The following is a 14,831-nucleotide window of genomic DNA, read 5'->3' on the forward strand; positions in this document are numbered from 1 at the left end:
GAGCTGGCTATGGTCATTTTCCACCAGAGAGAGCTGGTCTACAGCCAGAGAGAAGAATAAAGCCCTCATTCCAGATTATTTCTTAGGCCCAGCCAGCTATCAGACAGCTAGCTAGGCAGCTAGGTAACCACTGGTGTAATGGTTAAGGGCATAGTCTCTGGTTCCCGATTACCTTGGTTCAGATTCTGGCCCTATCATTTACTAGCTGAGTTATTTAACTTCTCTGTGCCCTCATTCTCATCTGTAAAGTGGGAATGACATTAATACCTACTTCATGGGGTTGCCATAATGATTAAATAAAAGTGCCTAGAACTATATCTAATGCATGGTGAGTACTAATCCATGTGTTTCCAGGTCATAGTCTCTGATCCTTAAAATTAATACCCCTTTTTCACCCCACCCACCCCCTTTCCGGAAACACTCACTTCAGTGGATTGTTGATTCCAGTGCAAAGAATCTGAACTAATACCATTTTCACCTGTGAAATGGGGAAAGTTAAGAATCTTGAGTTCTTGGAGTAGTAGCAAGGATGAAATGAGATGAGTACAGCTCGTGGCACACCGTAGGTACTCAATATTTACGTGCTTCTCATCCTTCCTACCCTGCCTTCCTCAGACTCCAACTGGGGCCAAGCATGGGAGACGGTGCTTCTGGTGTGGACGGTCTTGGCCACAGCTTGGTTTGGCTCCTTTCTAAGGTGAGTCTGATCTGTTCTTACAAGGTTCTTAGAACCACACGTCTCAATACTTCATTCTGCACTCAGAGGAGTGACTCATTGATCCTGAGGTGCCTTCCCCCCCCAGAAGACTTCATCTCCGAGGCACTCTAGATTTTCTCATTACTGGGGAAGTAACCCAGGGCACAGCAGCTCTTGGTGGGGGCAGGTGTGGTGTGGGCAACAGGGGTAAGAGAGCTGAACCTTACCCCTTCCTTATTTGTCCCCTGCTGGTACAGTCCTCTTCCTGGTCCTTGAGAGCTATATAGGAAAGGAGAAAACTGGGCCACTGGCTTAAGAGAACAGGGGCAAGAGGCTTGGAGATGTGGACAGAGCTTCTTGATTCATGTGATAATATTCGGGGGTGAATAATTCCATGACAGGGAGGTTTTCTTCCTCTTGACCAGCTTCCTCAGCCCTCCTAGCTCCTCCCTTTGAGGCCCCTACTCTATGACCACCCAGCTCAGCCCCCGGGCCAAGCCCAGCAAGGGCAGGGCGTGTGGGTAAGTGGGATGGGAGGTTCTAGGAACATTGTTTTTTTAATTGAAGCATAGTTGATGTACAATATTATTTTAGTTTTGGGTCAAGAAAATAGTAATCCAACAATTAAATCCACTACAAAATGATTACCACAAGTCCAGTAACCATCTGTTACCATGAAAAATTATGACAATATTATTGACTATGTTCCTTATGCTGGGTATTACATCCCCATGGCTTGTTTATTCTATAACTGGAGGTTTGTATCTCTTAATCCCCTTCACCTCTTTTGCCCAACCCCCCACTCCTTCCTGGTAACCACCAGTTTGCTCTCTGTATCTACAACTCTGTTTCTGTTTTACTGTGTTTGTTACTGTATAAGTGAGATCATACAGTACTTGTCTTTCTCTGCCTGACTTATTTCACTTAGCATAGTACCCTCTAGGTCCACCAATGTTGTTGTTAATGGTACAATTTCATTCTTTTTTATGGCTGAGTAATATTCCATTGCATATATATATCTATATATATATATCTATATATATCACATCTTTTATTATCCATTCTTCTATTGATGGACATTTAGGTTGCTTCCATATCTTGGCTATTGTAAATAATGTTGCAATGAACCTAGGGGTGCATACATCTTTTTGGATTACTGTTTTTGTTTTCTTTGGGTAAACACCCAGGAGTAGAATCACTGGACCATATGGTAAATCCATTTTTAATTTTTTGAGGCAACTCCATACTGTTTTCCATAGTGGCTGCACCAATTTACATTCCCACCAACAGTGCATAAAGTTGTCTTCTGTATTCGTTTGCCTCTGGGTTGGGGGGGGGGCAGGCAGGAGGGTGATTTCCCTGAGATGAGTCAGCTGTTGTCATTGTCCCTTTCCCCTTCTCTCTTGTGGGGAAAAAAGTTGTGAACTGGAAACGGCCATAAAGTTGGCAAATGCTTCGGGGGACCCATAGACCCATGGTGCTGCAGGCTTCTCCTTCTGCCGTGTTGACCCCAGTCCTTGACTGGGATTCTGCCTCTGTTTCCCTATGTAGTTCTCCACTTGCACAAGAACGTAGCTTCAGACTTTGCATATGACCTTCTTCTTAGTTGCACTAGTCAAGCATCTGCCAAGGTCTGGGATCCGAGGAGGGACCCATTGGATCCCAGACCTGGGACTGCCTAACTTCCTGTCCTGGATCTGCTACTGGAGCTGGGTCAGTGTCCCCTAGACCTATCTACCAAACATCCTCCCCGCCTGCACCAGCCCAACATTCCCCATGCCGAGTCCACTACAGTAATTATATTTTGAGTCTCTGTCAAAGAGACAGCCGGGAGAAGGAGGGTGGGTTCTACAATCAGACACCCTGGGCTAGGATTCTGGATCCATTATCACTTTCTTGCTGTGTGACCTTGAGCTGGTCACCGCCCTTCTCTGAGCCTCAGTTTCCACACCTGTCAAAGAGCCTAATGATCCCCTGCAATGGAGCTGGGAGGTTCTAATGAGATTACGTATCTACAGACCCCAGCGCATTTTGGAGGCTCCAGAAATGGCTGCTCACTGCCCCTGCTCCACACAGCTCTGAAGAAGGGAAAGGAGCTCTGTATCATTATCACTCCTCAACTACCTGTCATCCCTTGTGGAAGCTTTTCATGAGCCTCTTATCAGATCAAGATATCAGCATCTGTCTGGGAACAGGAAATTGCGGTGAAGCAAAGGGTCACTAAAGACAGAGACCTGGCAGAGGCAGCAAAATGCAGTGGTGAAGCATGTGACTCTGGAGGCAGATGGCTTGGGTGCCAACCCCAGCTTTAACTTTGTTGAGCTCTGGCCAAACCACAGTATTTCCTGTAGCTTCAGTTTCCCCATTTGGTATATGAAGGGTAAAATAGCATATGCTGCCTAGAATTTTTTTGAGAACTAAATGAGATCATCTGTGTCTTGTGTATAACACGAGTTTGTTCCAAAGTGAGCACTCAGAACACCTTTGATACGTAAGTTGTTTTCAAGTTTTTGCTACTTTAGTTTTTGTCTCTTTAGATGATTTTATTAGGATAAAGTTCCAGGGGAGGAATTACCGCCTCCTAAAATAGATTGCCAAATTGCTTTTAAAAGGGCCCAGCTCTCTTAAAACGGCACCCGCGCCCTATTTGGTGATCCTGGGGGTGGGGGGAGGTGAGGGGAAATGGGAGGTTGGGGGAGCGGGGGAGTGGGGGCGTACTGGGAGGGAGGGAACAGGCGGCGAGAGGAAACGCGCAGCGGGGCTCAGTTGAGCAAAGGGGCTGCTTTCACCAGCGCAATGGCCACCTCAGTTGGGGACACGTGGGGCGCCATGTCCTCCTCTCGGAACAGCAGGACTGGTGCGAGGTGTCTGGGCGGTGATGCAACTTGGGGCGGTGATGCAGGTTAGCGCTGCCGCTGCCGCAGGCCGCCATGGACCGCACAGACCCAGAGGGTCGCGAAGCACAAAGAGCGCTGTCTCTAGAAAACTCCAATGCTAACTCAACAGGGAAGACCCCACGGGTGGCTTTCAGCCATGTAAATGAATCTTCCAACCGCGTTATGAAACCATCAACGACTCCAGTTTCCTCAGTCTCAAAGAATGAGACAGTCACCACCGGTGAAACCCATAGTAACATCTAAAATGACAACAGGGGTCTCAACAGATATAACTTCCACCACCTTAGAGTCTACACCCAAAATAACAAGTGTTTCGAAAAACATCCCGGATGTCAATCAACACCCACAATGACTACAACCCACAGTAGTCACGTGACATTTGTTTCTTCATCAGTAACAATTACAGCAACTCTTAACTCTAAAGAAAATAAAAGATCAAAATTTGATACTGGCAGCTTTGTTGGTAGTATTATATTAAATTATGGAATTTAATCTATGCTTTACATTGGATGCAAAATGTACTATTCAAGAAGAGGCATTTGTTATAGACCCATCTGTGAACATGATGCCATCATTTAAGGAAATCCAAGAACCAACGGAAAGAAGAAAGATTGATGCAGCCCAGTCAATTAACTTTGTTTTATTGTTAGAATATTTAAAATATTTTATTTAAAATATTTATTTATTTAAAATATTTATTTAAAATATTTAAAATGTTTTATTGTTAGAATATTGTTAGAATATTTAAAACAATATTCTCTTCTTGAAAATAGTATTAATGAGCCAGTGCATATAATGTACAATGTATTATATGAATGTGTAAAGCTTCCTCACGATTACTAAAGGCAAAAAGGATTTGGATTTTTTTTGTGTGTGGGTGCTTTTTGGGTTTTTTTGCCACGTGACATGCAGGATCCCAGTTCCCTGACCAGGGATGGAACCCGTGCCCCCTGCAGTGGAAGCGCAGAGTCTTAACCACTGGACTGACAAGAAAGTCCCTGGTTTGACTTTTTTTTTTGTCTGTGTTGGGCCTTCATTGCTGTGAGCCGGCTTCCTCTAGTTGCGGTGAGTGGGGGCTACTCTTCGTTGCGGTGCGCAGGCTTCTCATTGTGGTGGCTTCTCTTGTTGCGGAGCATGGGCTCTAGGCACGCAGGCTTCAGTAGTTGTGGCATGTGGGCTCAGTAGTTGTGGCGCATGGGCTCTAGAGCTCAGGCTCAGTAGTTGTGGTGCATGGGCTTAGTTGCTTCGTGGCATGTGGGATCTTCCCAGACCAGGGCTTGAACCCGTGTCCCCTGCATTGGCAGGTGGATTCTTAACCATTGTGCCAACAGGGAAGCCCCAAACCAGGTTTTAAGCATAATTTTAGTTTCAATGTCTCTTCAGAATGCATCAGTATTTTATATGTTTTAAATCTTAGTACTTGATTTGTGTGTGTGTGTGTGTGTGTGTGTGTGTGTGTGTGTGTGTGTGTGTGTTTGCCACGAGGCTTGTGGGATCTTAGTTCCCTGACCAGGATGGAACCCGTGTCCCTTGCAGTGGAAGTGCAGAGTCCTAACCACCACTGGTCCACCAGGTAATTCCCAAAACTTAGTACTTGGTTTAGAAACAAAACACATACCAAAAACAAAAACAAAAACCCCAGAAAAAAACCAGATAAACCCAGAAAAAATACCTGGGCTTAACTCTGTTAGAGAGCTGTTGGAGAGGCTGTATTTTTATTAATAACTTCTTTTGAGCATTCCATGACAGTTGATATAATTTCAGTGAATTGCAATGTTTAACATGCTAATGTTTTAAAGACTTAGTTGTCAGTATTAAATAGTAAGTTGGATTATTTGGTACCGTGAGAATATTCTCACCACTGCATACTGCTTCATTTCATACTTAGCTATTAATTTCATATTTGGTGAATATTTTTAAGAGCTGTAGAGCTTCTTTCTATATCTGGAAATGTTTGGTGTAATGGAAACACACTTAAAATAAAAGGAAAAAAAAAAGCCCATCATATGATTTCCAAAACAACACTTAGAATTCTGAGCTACTGATGAATGCTGTGTTTATCAAGCCAGGGATTGTGCGGCTGCTTCACTGTCCATTTTACTTAAAGATTTGGGGCGCAGGCCCAGCAGCCGTGACTCATGGGCCCAGCCGCTCCGCGGCACGTGGGATCTTCCCGAACCGGGTCACGAACCCGTGTCCCCTGAATCGGCAGGCGGACTCTCAACCACTGCGCCACCAGGGAAGCCCTAAAACCACTTTTTAAGTACTGAATGTCGTTATTTGCCTATAAAGTTTCCTGTGCTTTGGGTTTGAAATAATTTAGTTATCTCTTTCCTCTGCATATAAGTTGTATAATTTGTTACTTTCAAATACCAGCACTTCAACGCAGCCTTTTTTTTTTTTTTTCTTTTTTTGGGTTATCTGCAAAAATTGAGGAAAACAGTGATGCAAACCAGAATTTCACTTTGGAGAACATTTCCTCAACATCACTTTATCTTCCTAATTATGTTTATTTAAGCAAATGTTCAATTTTGTTTGCATTCTTTGAGAATGTGTTTACTTGAGGATAAAATCAATCTAAGTATATGTCTAAATATTAGGCAGAATCCAATCTATGATTTTAAAATGTCCTTGGATAATCTATAAAATGAATAATTCAAATACAGATAAATGAGAGTTGGCAGTATATTATAGTGATAATTTTGTATTTTTCAGGAAAAAAAATTAAAGCAAATTCCTGTTACCTTTTTTATTATAATGACCAGCTTTTGGTATTTCATTGTTACTGAGATCTATTTTTAGAATAAAATTGTGCTCTCCATCTTAAAAAAAAAAAAGCTTTTAAAAGGGCTATGTCAGTTACAATGTCACCAGCAAATTGTGTAAATACTGGTTTTGTCACATCTTTGCCAGCACTGACCATTATAATTATTCTAAGTGTCTCATAGTTGACTTAGTTTTTGTTCCTTTCACAGCATAGGTGAACAGGGTGTGCCAATAAGTAAAAGTTCATCAGGACTGAGGAGGGATCGTTTCTTTGAAGAGGGAACTTAGAAAGAAAAACACATACACACACTTTGTAAATATCCTGAAAATTGAGGATGTCGTTCTTCCTGTCCACTGCAGCTACTTCTCTTTTCTGAGACATCGATTTCTATATAACTTGTTCAGTTCCCTTGGCTTTGACACTTGTAGATCTGGAATGTGGAAGTACCCTGAATGATGATGATGATTTAACAGCTTGAGATAAACATTTGATGAACTTTCAGATCAATTTCTATGTCTCTTTGAATATGCATTTTCTCATGAAAACTTTCCAAATCAGAGGAGAAGCTGAAATTTCTCTAGAAAATTATTGAAGATGATGAGACTCAGTTTCTCCATCTGTAAAATGGGAGAGGGAGGTTGGGATGAGATAATGTCCAAAGAGAAGCTTCATGGGTTTGCAAAGACCTGCAAGGACTTGGTTGGAAAAACATGTCTTGAGACGAGGAGGATTTAATCCAAGAACAAACAGCATTGTGATTCTTAATGTCCTGCTTGTTCATCGCAGGAAATTATCAAATGACAAGGAGTTAAGTAACCAAGAGAAGGGAAGTGGAGCTAGAGTAGGCCAGAAGCCATAGATCCACTGTCCTCCATGCCCCATCACATCGTTAGAGATATTGAGAGGGACTCTTGAGTCGCCCACTCTCCAGGATCTGGGAGTTCAAGCCAATTTTACTTAACTTCCCAAGAATTACTGTTTGCTCCATCTCAGCAGCCCCTTACTTTTTTCACTTCATTGAATCTATCATTTACATGATTTTGCATTCGTCTTTGGCATTTTTACTGGCTACTACCTGTCTCCCTTACTAGAGTATAAACTCTCTGAAGTTAGGGAATACATCTGTCTCATTCATTGTTGTATCTCTAGTTTCTGGAGGATGCTAGATGTTCAAGGAATATTAATGCAGTGACAGGTGACCCTAGTGGGCTGGAGATGTGGGGGACATCCAGGCTGCCAAGTCACAGGTTACATACATTCATTTCCTTTCTAAAAATGGTCCTCTACCATATGTAACTGGAAGAGATGGGATTTGAAAATAGGCAGGCTGACTCCAGAATCCATGTGCTTAGCCATGAGGGCTTGCAGCTGTGCAAAGGAAGACCATGTGGCCATTAAATCCATGTGGCAGAAGAATATTTATTGACATGGGAAAATATTCACAATATGTTGGTGAGTGAGAGCATCACATTTCAAAATACAGCACTAACCATCCAGGGTTGTTGGGAGGATTAAATGAGTTAATACAGGGAAAGCACAGAAAACAGTGCCTAGCACATGGAAAGTTCTTGATAAGTGTTGCCCAAGTAGTTGGTGAGGCATCTTTCATCTTCAGGGTTTCTTAGGGAGAAGTCAGGCCCCAGGCCACAGTGTGGAGAGGCAGCCTGCTCTTGAAGAACTGCCTCCCTAGGTTTGAAATAATGTATGCTGTTCCTCTCCACCTCTCTCCCTTCCACCCTGGGCTGGTAAGATGGTGGGAACAACAGTACAGACAACGGCTCTCTCCAAAGATATCTCTTCATCAAATCTCCCCTTTCTGCATTCGGACCACTTTTTAATATCTTTGATCTGGCTGAGAGGTCTGAAAATGGTAATAAAGCTGATTCTATACTTTTCCTCTGTAACTTCTATGTAGGAGGTAGCCTCACATTCACTTTGGGATATGATATCCATGTACTGGCATCTCTGTAGAAACAGAGGTGGGGAAAGGCCCCATTTCAACATCCTATTACATGACTGCAATTATGACCTTGGGTTCTGTAAGACCTCTGGGCTCTCATAATACGTTCTTCCTTTTTAGTTTGAGTGGGTTTCTTCTACTTGCAAACAAGTGATTGCTCACCAGGGCATAGGTCCTAAAGATCTGAGCTTGGATGGGGCATTCCTCCTGAAGCGGGCAGGAATAAGAGGAACCAGAGCAGAGAGTCTGAGTTAAAATCCCCCACAAGTTCAAAGGGCAGAAAATGGAAGTCAGAGTTAAGGGTCAGGGCCAGGCCCCAGAGCTGAACTTCAATTAAAGAGGAGAAGGTTGAATTCAAAATGGGCTTCCCTGGTGGCGCAGTGGTTGAGAGTCCGCCTGCCGATGCAGGGGACACGGGTTCGTGCCCCGATCCAGGAAGTTCTCACATGCCGCGGAGCAGCTGGGCCCGTGAGCCATGGCCGCTGAGCCTGCGAGTCCAGAGCGGCCCACGTACCGCAAAAACAAACAAATAAAACAAAGTGAGGTGGTGTCCTGGGCAATGGACAGTGGGTGTCCTGGGTGGTGTCCTGCTTTTCACAATTTTGCTTTTCAGACTCTGTAGCTTGTGATATGCAGTTGGCTTAAAGGTACAAGGACAGGGATGGCAGCCACCAATATCTCCAGGCCCCTGGCTTTCGGTTTTTGTCAAGTTATTTTTGGAGTGGGATTATAGAGCCAGAAGATTTGATTCTCGGTATTAGCCACCAGTGGCTTTATCCAAAATGGTACTAATTAGCCCTGCCATGAGCCATGTGTGAGCATATCTGGGAGTCTGAAAGTACAGAGTTACAGGCAAAGGAGTGCCCAGGATGTCCCTGGCAACTTTATACCTTTAAGGGAAGGACCAGCTGCAGGTGGAGGAGCTGAAGAAAAAACAAGTGGGGGAACACAAGGCACTCACCCAGCAGTCCAGCGTTCCTGACATTCCTTTGGCCTCACTCTGCTGTGGATTCCTGATACCCACTCCTTGATTATCCCATTCCCGGACTGTGTCCTTTACAGGTTAGACTTTTTCTAATCATACCACTTTCCCCCTTACCTGCTGGCCAGTCCTGCATGAGGAAAGGGTCACTGGTTCCTGCCAGTCTTTGCCTTTCCAGCCTGGAGTGGCTCCTTTGAGCTGCCAAGCCCACTCTAAAAGGCCTGCTGGACTCTACTTAAAGGTCCTATCTGGCCAGGGCACCCCATACCTAGTCTAGTCTGTTAACTCTTAGTGAGGCAGGATAGCAGGATGGTTAAAAGCACAGGACCTGGAGTCAGACTGCTTGGGTTCAAATGCTGGCTTCCCCTGTTATGAGCTGGGTAACTCAGGGTAAGCTACGAACCTCCCTGGGTTTCAGTTTTCTGTAGAATGGGGATGAGAATAACAATACCTAACTCATAGGGTCATCAAGAGGATTAAACTGAGTTCATGTATACAAAGCCAGGGACACTAAACTAACCACAAGAGTGAGATGGACAGTTCTGTACAGCAAAGAACCATCCCACCTAAAAAGCCATCAGTGCTCCTAGTTGAGAAACACTGACTAAGAGCATGGAACTCGAATGCCTGGGTTGAATCACAGATCTATCACTTACTAGTTTTGTGATCTTAGACACTTACTGAACCTTCTGTGCCTCAGTTTTCCCATCTGTACAATGGGAGCAATGATAGATTTGTAAAATAAGAACAATGACAGCCTACCTTATACAGGGTTGCTCTGAGGGTTAAATGAGTTAATATGTACAAAGCTTTTTTAAAAAATAATTATTATTTTAAAAAATATTATTTTTTTATTTATTTATGGCTGCATTGGGTCTTCGCTGCTGGGTGCGGGCTTTTCTCTAGTTGTGTTGAGCGGGAGCTACTCTTCATTGCGGTACTCAGGCTTCTCATTGCGGTGGCTTCTCTTGTCGCGGAGCACGAGCTCTAGGCATGCTGGCTTCAGTAGTTGTGGCACGCAGGCTCAGTAGTTGTGGCTCATGGGCTTAGTTGCTCTGCGGTATGTGGGATCTTCCTTGACCAGGGCTCGAACCCGTGTCCTGTGCATTGGCAGGCGTATTCTTAACCACTGCACCACCAGGGAAGTCCAATACGTATAAAGCTTTTAGGACAAGGCCTGGAGTATAATCAGCTCCATATTTTAGCAACTGTTGTCCCCTTATCTGATGTTGTGGGCATAACTGGAGGCGGCATATGATACAAGCATTTTTCTCACATCATAAAATAAATCTTTGCTTCCTTTGAAAGTTCTCTGGAAGAAAAGTTTCCTTCAGGAGGTTGTTAATTCCTATGTAGGTTACTTATAAGAGAAAACACTTTCCTTAACACAGGGAAAATGAAACTGGTCATGTTCTAGACAGTGGTGAATTAGACCAGCCTGAAGAGCCAACGTGTCTTAGTCAGGAATGGTTCAGTTGCAAGTAACAGAATCCTTGTCACACACTAGCCAAAGCAAGAAAAACATCATGGGGGAGGAAGGAAGGGGGAAATCTAGATGAGCACTTGGGGGCAGGAGGTAGACAGGTCTCATGAGGAACTAGAACCAGGAACTGGAAACTTCTAAATAGAACCAGACTCCCACTTTTGCTCACCACTCCCTCCACACCACCCTAGCCTAGCCATCTTCAGCTCTTGCCTGGGTGGTTGCGACATTCTCTCTGCTTCTTCCTTTGTCCCCCCCCTCCCCCCCACTTCCTTTGTCCCCCTCACACAACAGCCAGAGTGATCTTTTAAAAATGTAATAAGATTGTGTTGTTTCCCTGTACAAAACCTTTCAGCGGTGTCCCATTGTACCTGAAGGCAGGAATTTGTCCTCTTGTTCACTGCTATATCCCTGGGCATGGCACATAGTAGGTACTCAATAAATTTGTTGATTGACTGAATGGAAATGCACCAGGATTCCTGGCAGAACCATTCTCTCCTTCTCCCTCTGAGGTTTCTTGTCACTCTTTGTGAGTCTTCCACGGTTCTCTCTCTGAGTTCTCGCCATTCCCATTCACATGGTGCAAAATGGCTGTCCAGCCAATGTCACCTCTCAGCTTCAGCATCACCCGCTAACACATCCCAGAGTCCAAATATCTGGAAGAGAGAAGCTGACTGGTCCAGCTTGGATGAGGGGATCCACCCCTATTCATTCAGTTATGGCTGGGGACTGCTGAAGCCCACTTCTATGGGAAAGGCATTTTTAGAAAAGAGGAACATGGGCTGGCAGACCACCCTCGGAATTGTGTACTACCTTTAGGAAAAGGTTCAGGTATGGAGAATCCCCAGTCCTCAGGGAGTCCAGTACTAGGTTTGGGTGGGCAATTAAACCTTGTCTAGAAGATCCCAAGTGGAATCCAGGATATGAAATAGAGATAATAAACTAGCTACAATTTTTATGAACTATTGACCCACATGCCAGACATAGGTCTAAGAACTTTATAGGTATCAACTCTAGGTATCAAAGTGTACAATCTTCCCAACGATGCAATAAATAAGGTACTATTATCTCCATTAAATAGATGAGGATGTGCAGGCACAGAGAGATTGTCAGTGATGGAGCCAGAATTCTAAGCATTCCAGCCCCCGACTGCATCTGTTCCTTCACCACCTAAACAAGATAAAGACAGAATTCCCCTCTTACAATGAGGAAAATGAGGTTCCGAGAGATAAAGTAAAAAGAAAAATGTACATAAAGCCACCTGGCTATAAAGTAACAGAGCCTTGACTGCAACAGCTCTGCAGCCCTTAGGCCAAACTTCCCCCATCACCGTGCCCACTACAATTAAAAAACAACTCCCAGCTTTATTGAGATAGAATTCACATTCACCTATTTAAAGTGTATAATTCACTGGTTTCTAGTATAGTCACAGATATGTACCACCATCACCACAGTCAATTTGCCCGCTACAACTCTATGGCTAAGGTAGTTCTATCCCAAAGAGGGGAAATGACTAGGTAATCGTCACACAGGATGTAGATGGCAGAACACAGACCACTGTCCCAACCACTATGAGAATATCTCTGGAAATCCCCACTTGAATAACTATGTTTGTCAGAACAAGGATGGCTTGTTGTGGTGTGATGGCATGGGGGCAGAGCTGGGAGGAGACAGGATAAGAAAGCCCCTATCCTATGGAGACAGTGTCCAAAGCCGAAACTCTGGCCTCTGTGACCTCCCCTGCCTAGCCAGACAACCTCTTTTCTTGCTTCTCTCCTTTATTCCTTTGACAAACACCTACTGTCCCTTAAGCCTCGGTTCAAATATCTCCTCCTCCAGAAAGACTTCCCTGATTCATATCCAGGCTGGGCTAAGTGCTCCGCCATGGTGTCTGCTGGACAGCTTTCTCTGTCTCAACAGCACAGCTCTTCTCTGTCGTGGCCCCTCTGCCTTTGCTCAGTCCCCCCAGTGCTAAGTGCATGGATTTTGGAACTAAAAAGGCATGGATTTAAATCCAGGCTCCGCCATGTCCTAGCTCTGCCACCTTGGGAAAGCACATGGTAGGCCCCCCAAAATTTCCAGTTCCTTTCACCCTTCCCTTCTGGTTTCTTGGAGGGTGCCTATTAAACCTTAGTTCGCATTGGAATCCCACGTACTCATGTCTGACAGCCTTCTGGCAAATGGCAGACACACTTTCATTGCTCAGACTGTCTTCCAATGGAGAAGCATTCCTCCTCCCCCAAATGCAGCTCAGTCCTTGTGGCTTGGGTGGTTCTGACTCTAAGTCCCGGGGGTGGGCAGAAGACCCAAGGCTGGCCAATCCAAGGTTTTTGTCCTGTGTCTCTAGTGATTGATCTAGGGATAGGGATGTGCCGGTGACTTAATCAGAATCCCTTCATGAAATCTGTCAAACGGACATTAGAAAAAAGGTCTCTCCATCTCTGTCTCTCACGCTCAGCATGAGATACACGGCACTGAAGGTTTGGCATGCCAGCAGCCATCTCCTGTCTGAGAGTGACGCCAAACAGAGTCAAATAAGCCCGAAAGATGGAAAGAAAGAAAGTTCTGTTGCCCTCCTGGATTCAGATATGCCTGAAGTCCCCTTGGATTCCTATTTTCCTTAAGCTCATCTAGGTTGGATTTCTGATGTTTGTAATCAAAAGCGTTCTAATCAAGACATGGCTTCACTTTAATATGCAATCAGGGTAGCTGGATCTACGATGGCCTGAAGATAAGCCAACAGCTGTGGATAGCAGAGCAGCAAGAGGCAAAGAACTTTGGGCCCTTGATGACATCATTAAACTACTGAATTAACCAGCCCTGAAGCCAACCTAATCTAGGATTTCTCATTCTGTGAAACAATAACATTTCCTTATTGGTTAAGTGATCATGAATTGGGTTTTTTCTTACATGTAGCCAAAACCATCCTTAACTTGGTCTCCAGGCCTCTCCCCGTAATTCCTGTGATTTTAGCCAAGGGGTTGAGTGGATTTGGAGCCGCACCCCCCAGGCTAGCCCAAGAAATAGTTTGTTTCTCATTGTTACTCTTTTTCCTTTGGTGCTATTTTTTTTTTCTGGCAGGCTTTCTCAGCCCCTTCTGGACAAGCTGTTGATTCCTTCATTTCTCCAAGTATTCCTAACATTTAGCAGGTTCTACTGAGGCTTTAGTGACACACAGGGAGAATTTCAGCACAGTAGAGGCACCCACTTAGAGTTATCTATAAGACATCACTGTCCTAAAAGTTCATGGGCCATTACTGCCAAGAGGAATTTCTTTCGGGCTCTATCCCTCCTTGGGAGGCAGCTTGCTACCATCTCCTCCAGCCTCCAGCTCCATTCTAGTCTCCAGCAGTCTGTTCTAAAACTTCTTACTCTGTAAGGTGAAGTATTTTCTTCTCTGTTCTAGACCCCAGGCTAAACCTCAGGCTGAAACTGACCCAGGGAACACTAAAGCGCCCTTTGAAACAAAGGAGTAAGTATACCTGACAATTACAGGGTTTTTTTTTTTTTCTTTAACAAAACTAAATTCTTCAACTGGGCTCCCTTGTAACCAGTTTTTGGGAAGTTAAAGAGAATATTATAACAAATAATTCTCCTTCTGTCCCAAACAAGCTTCCAGGGATCATGGGATTTCTCCCCACTTCTAGCTACACAATCAATAGTTGCCCCCATGTAAATATATATTTTTAATAACAATTTTATTTGAGATATAATTCACATATCACAAAACTTACCATTTTAAAGTGAATAATTCAGTGGTTTTTAGTACATTCATTCACAAGGTTGTGCAACCAACCATTGTTACTATCTAATTGCAGAACATTTTTATCACCCCAAAAAGAAACCCTGTACCCATTAGTAAATTCCTGTTTCCCCCTCCCCCAGCCCCTGGCAACCACTAATCTTTACAACTGATCTTAAGGGAAAATATTCAGTTTTTCGCTATTAAGTATGGTGTTATCTGTGGGGTTTTTGTAGGTGACATTTATCAGGTTGAGAAAGATCCCTTCTCTTCCTAGTCTGTTGAGTGTTTTTATCATGAAAG

The 14,831-nt window shown here is 44.0% G+C and overlaps 1 protein-coding gene across 1 annotated transcript in view; it reads left to right on the top strand.

The window, feature by feature from the left end:
• The first annotated feature begins 4,718 nt into the window (after positions 1–4,718).
• Positions 4,719–14,831, top strand: part of EYA3 (EYA transcriptional coactivator and phosphatase 3) — a 139,830-nt gene continuing 129,717 nt past the window's right edge. Inside the window, exon 1 of the mRNA XM_082864048.1 lies at positions 4,719–4,775. The gene's annotated coding sequence lies outside the window, so the exon portion shown is untranslated. The remainder of the gene's footprint in view (positions 4,776–14,831) is intronic.

The sequence above is a fragment of the Leucopleurus acutus genome, assembly GCF_964270905.1.
Source record: "Leucopleurus acutus genome assembly, chromosome: 2".
NCBI lineage: Eukaryota > Metazoa > Chordata > Mammalia > Artiodactyla > Delphinidae > Leucopleurus > Leucopleurus acutus.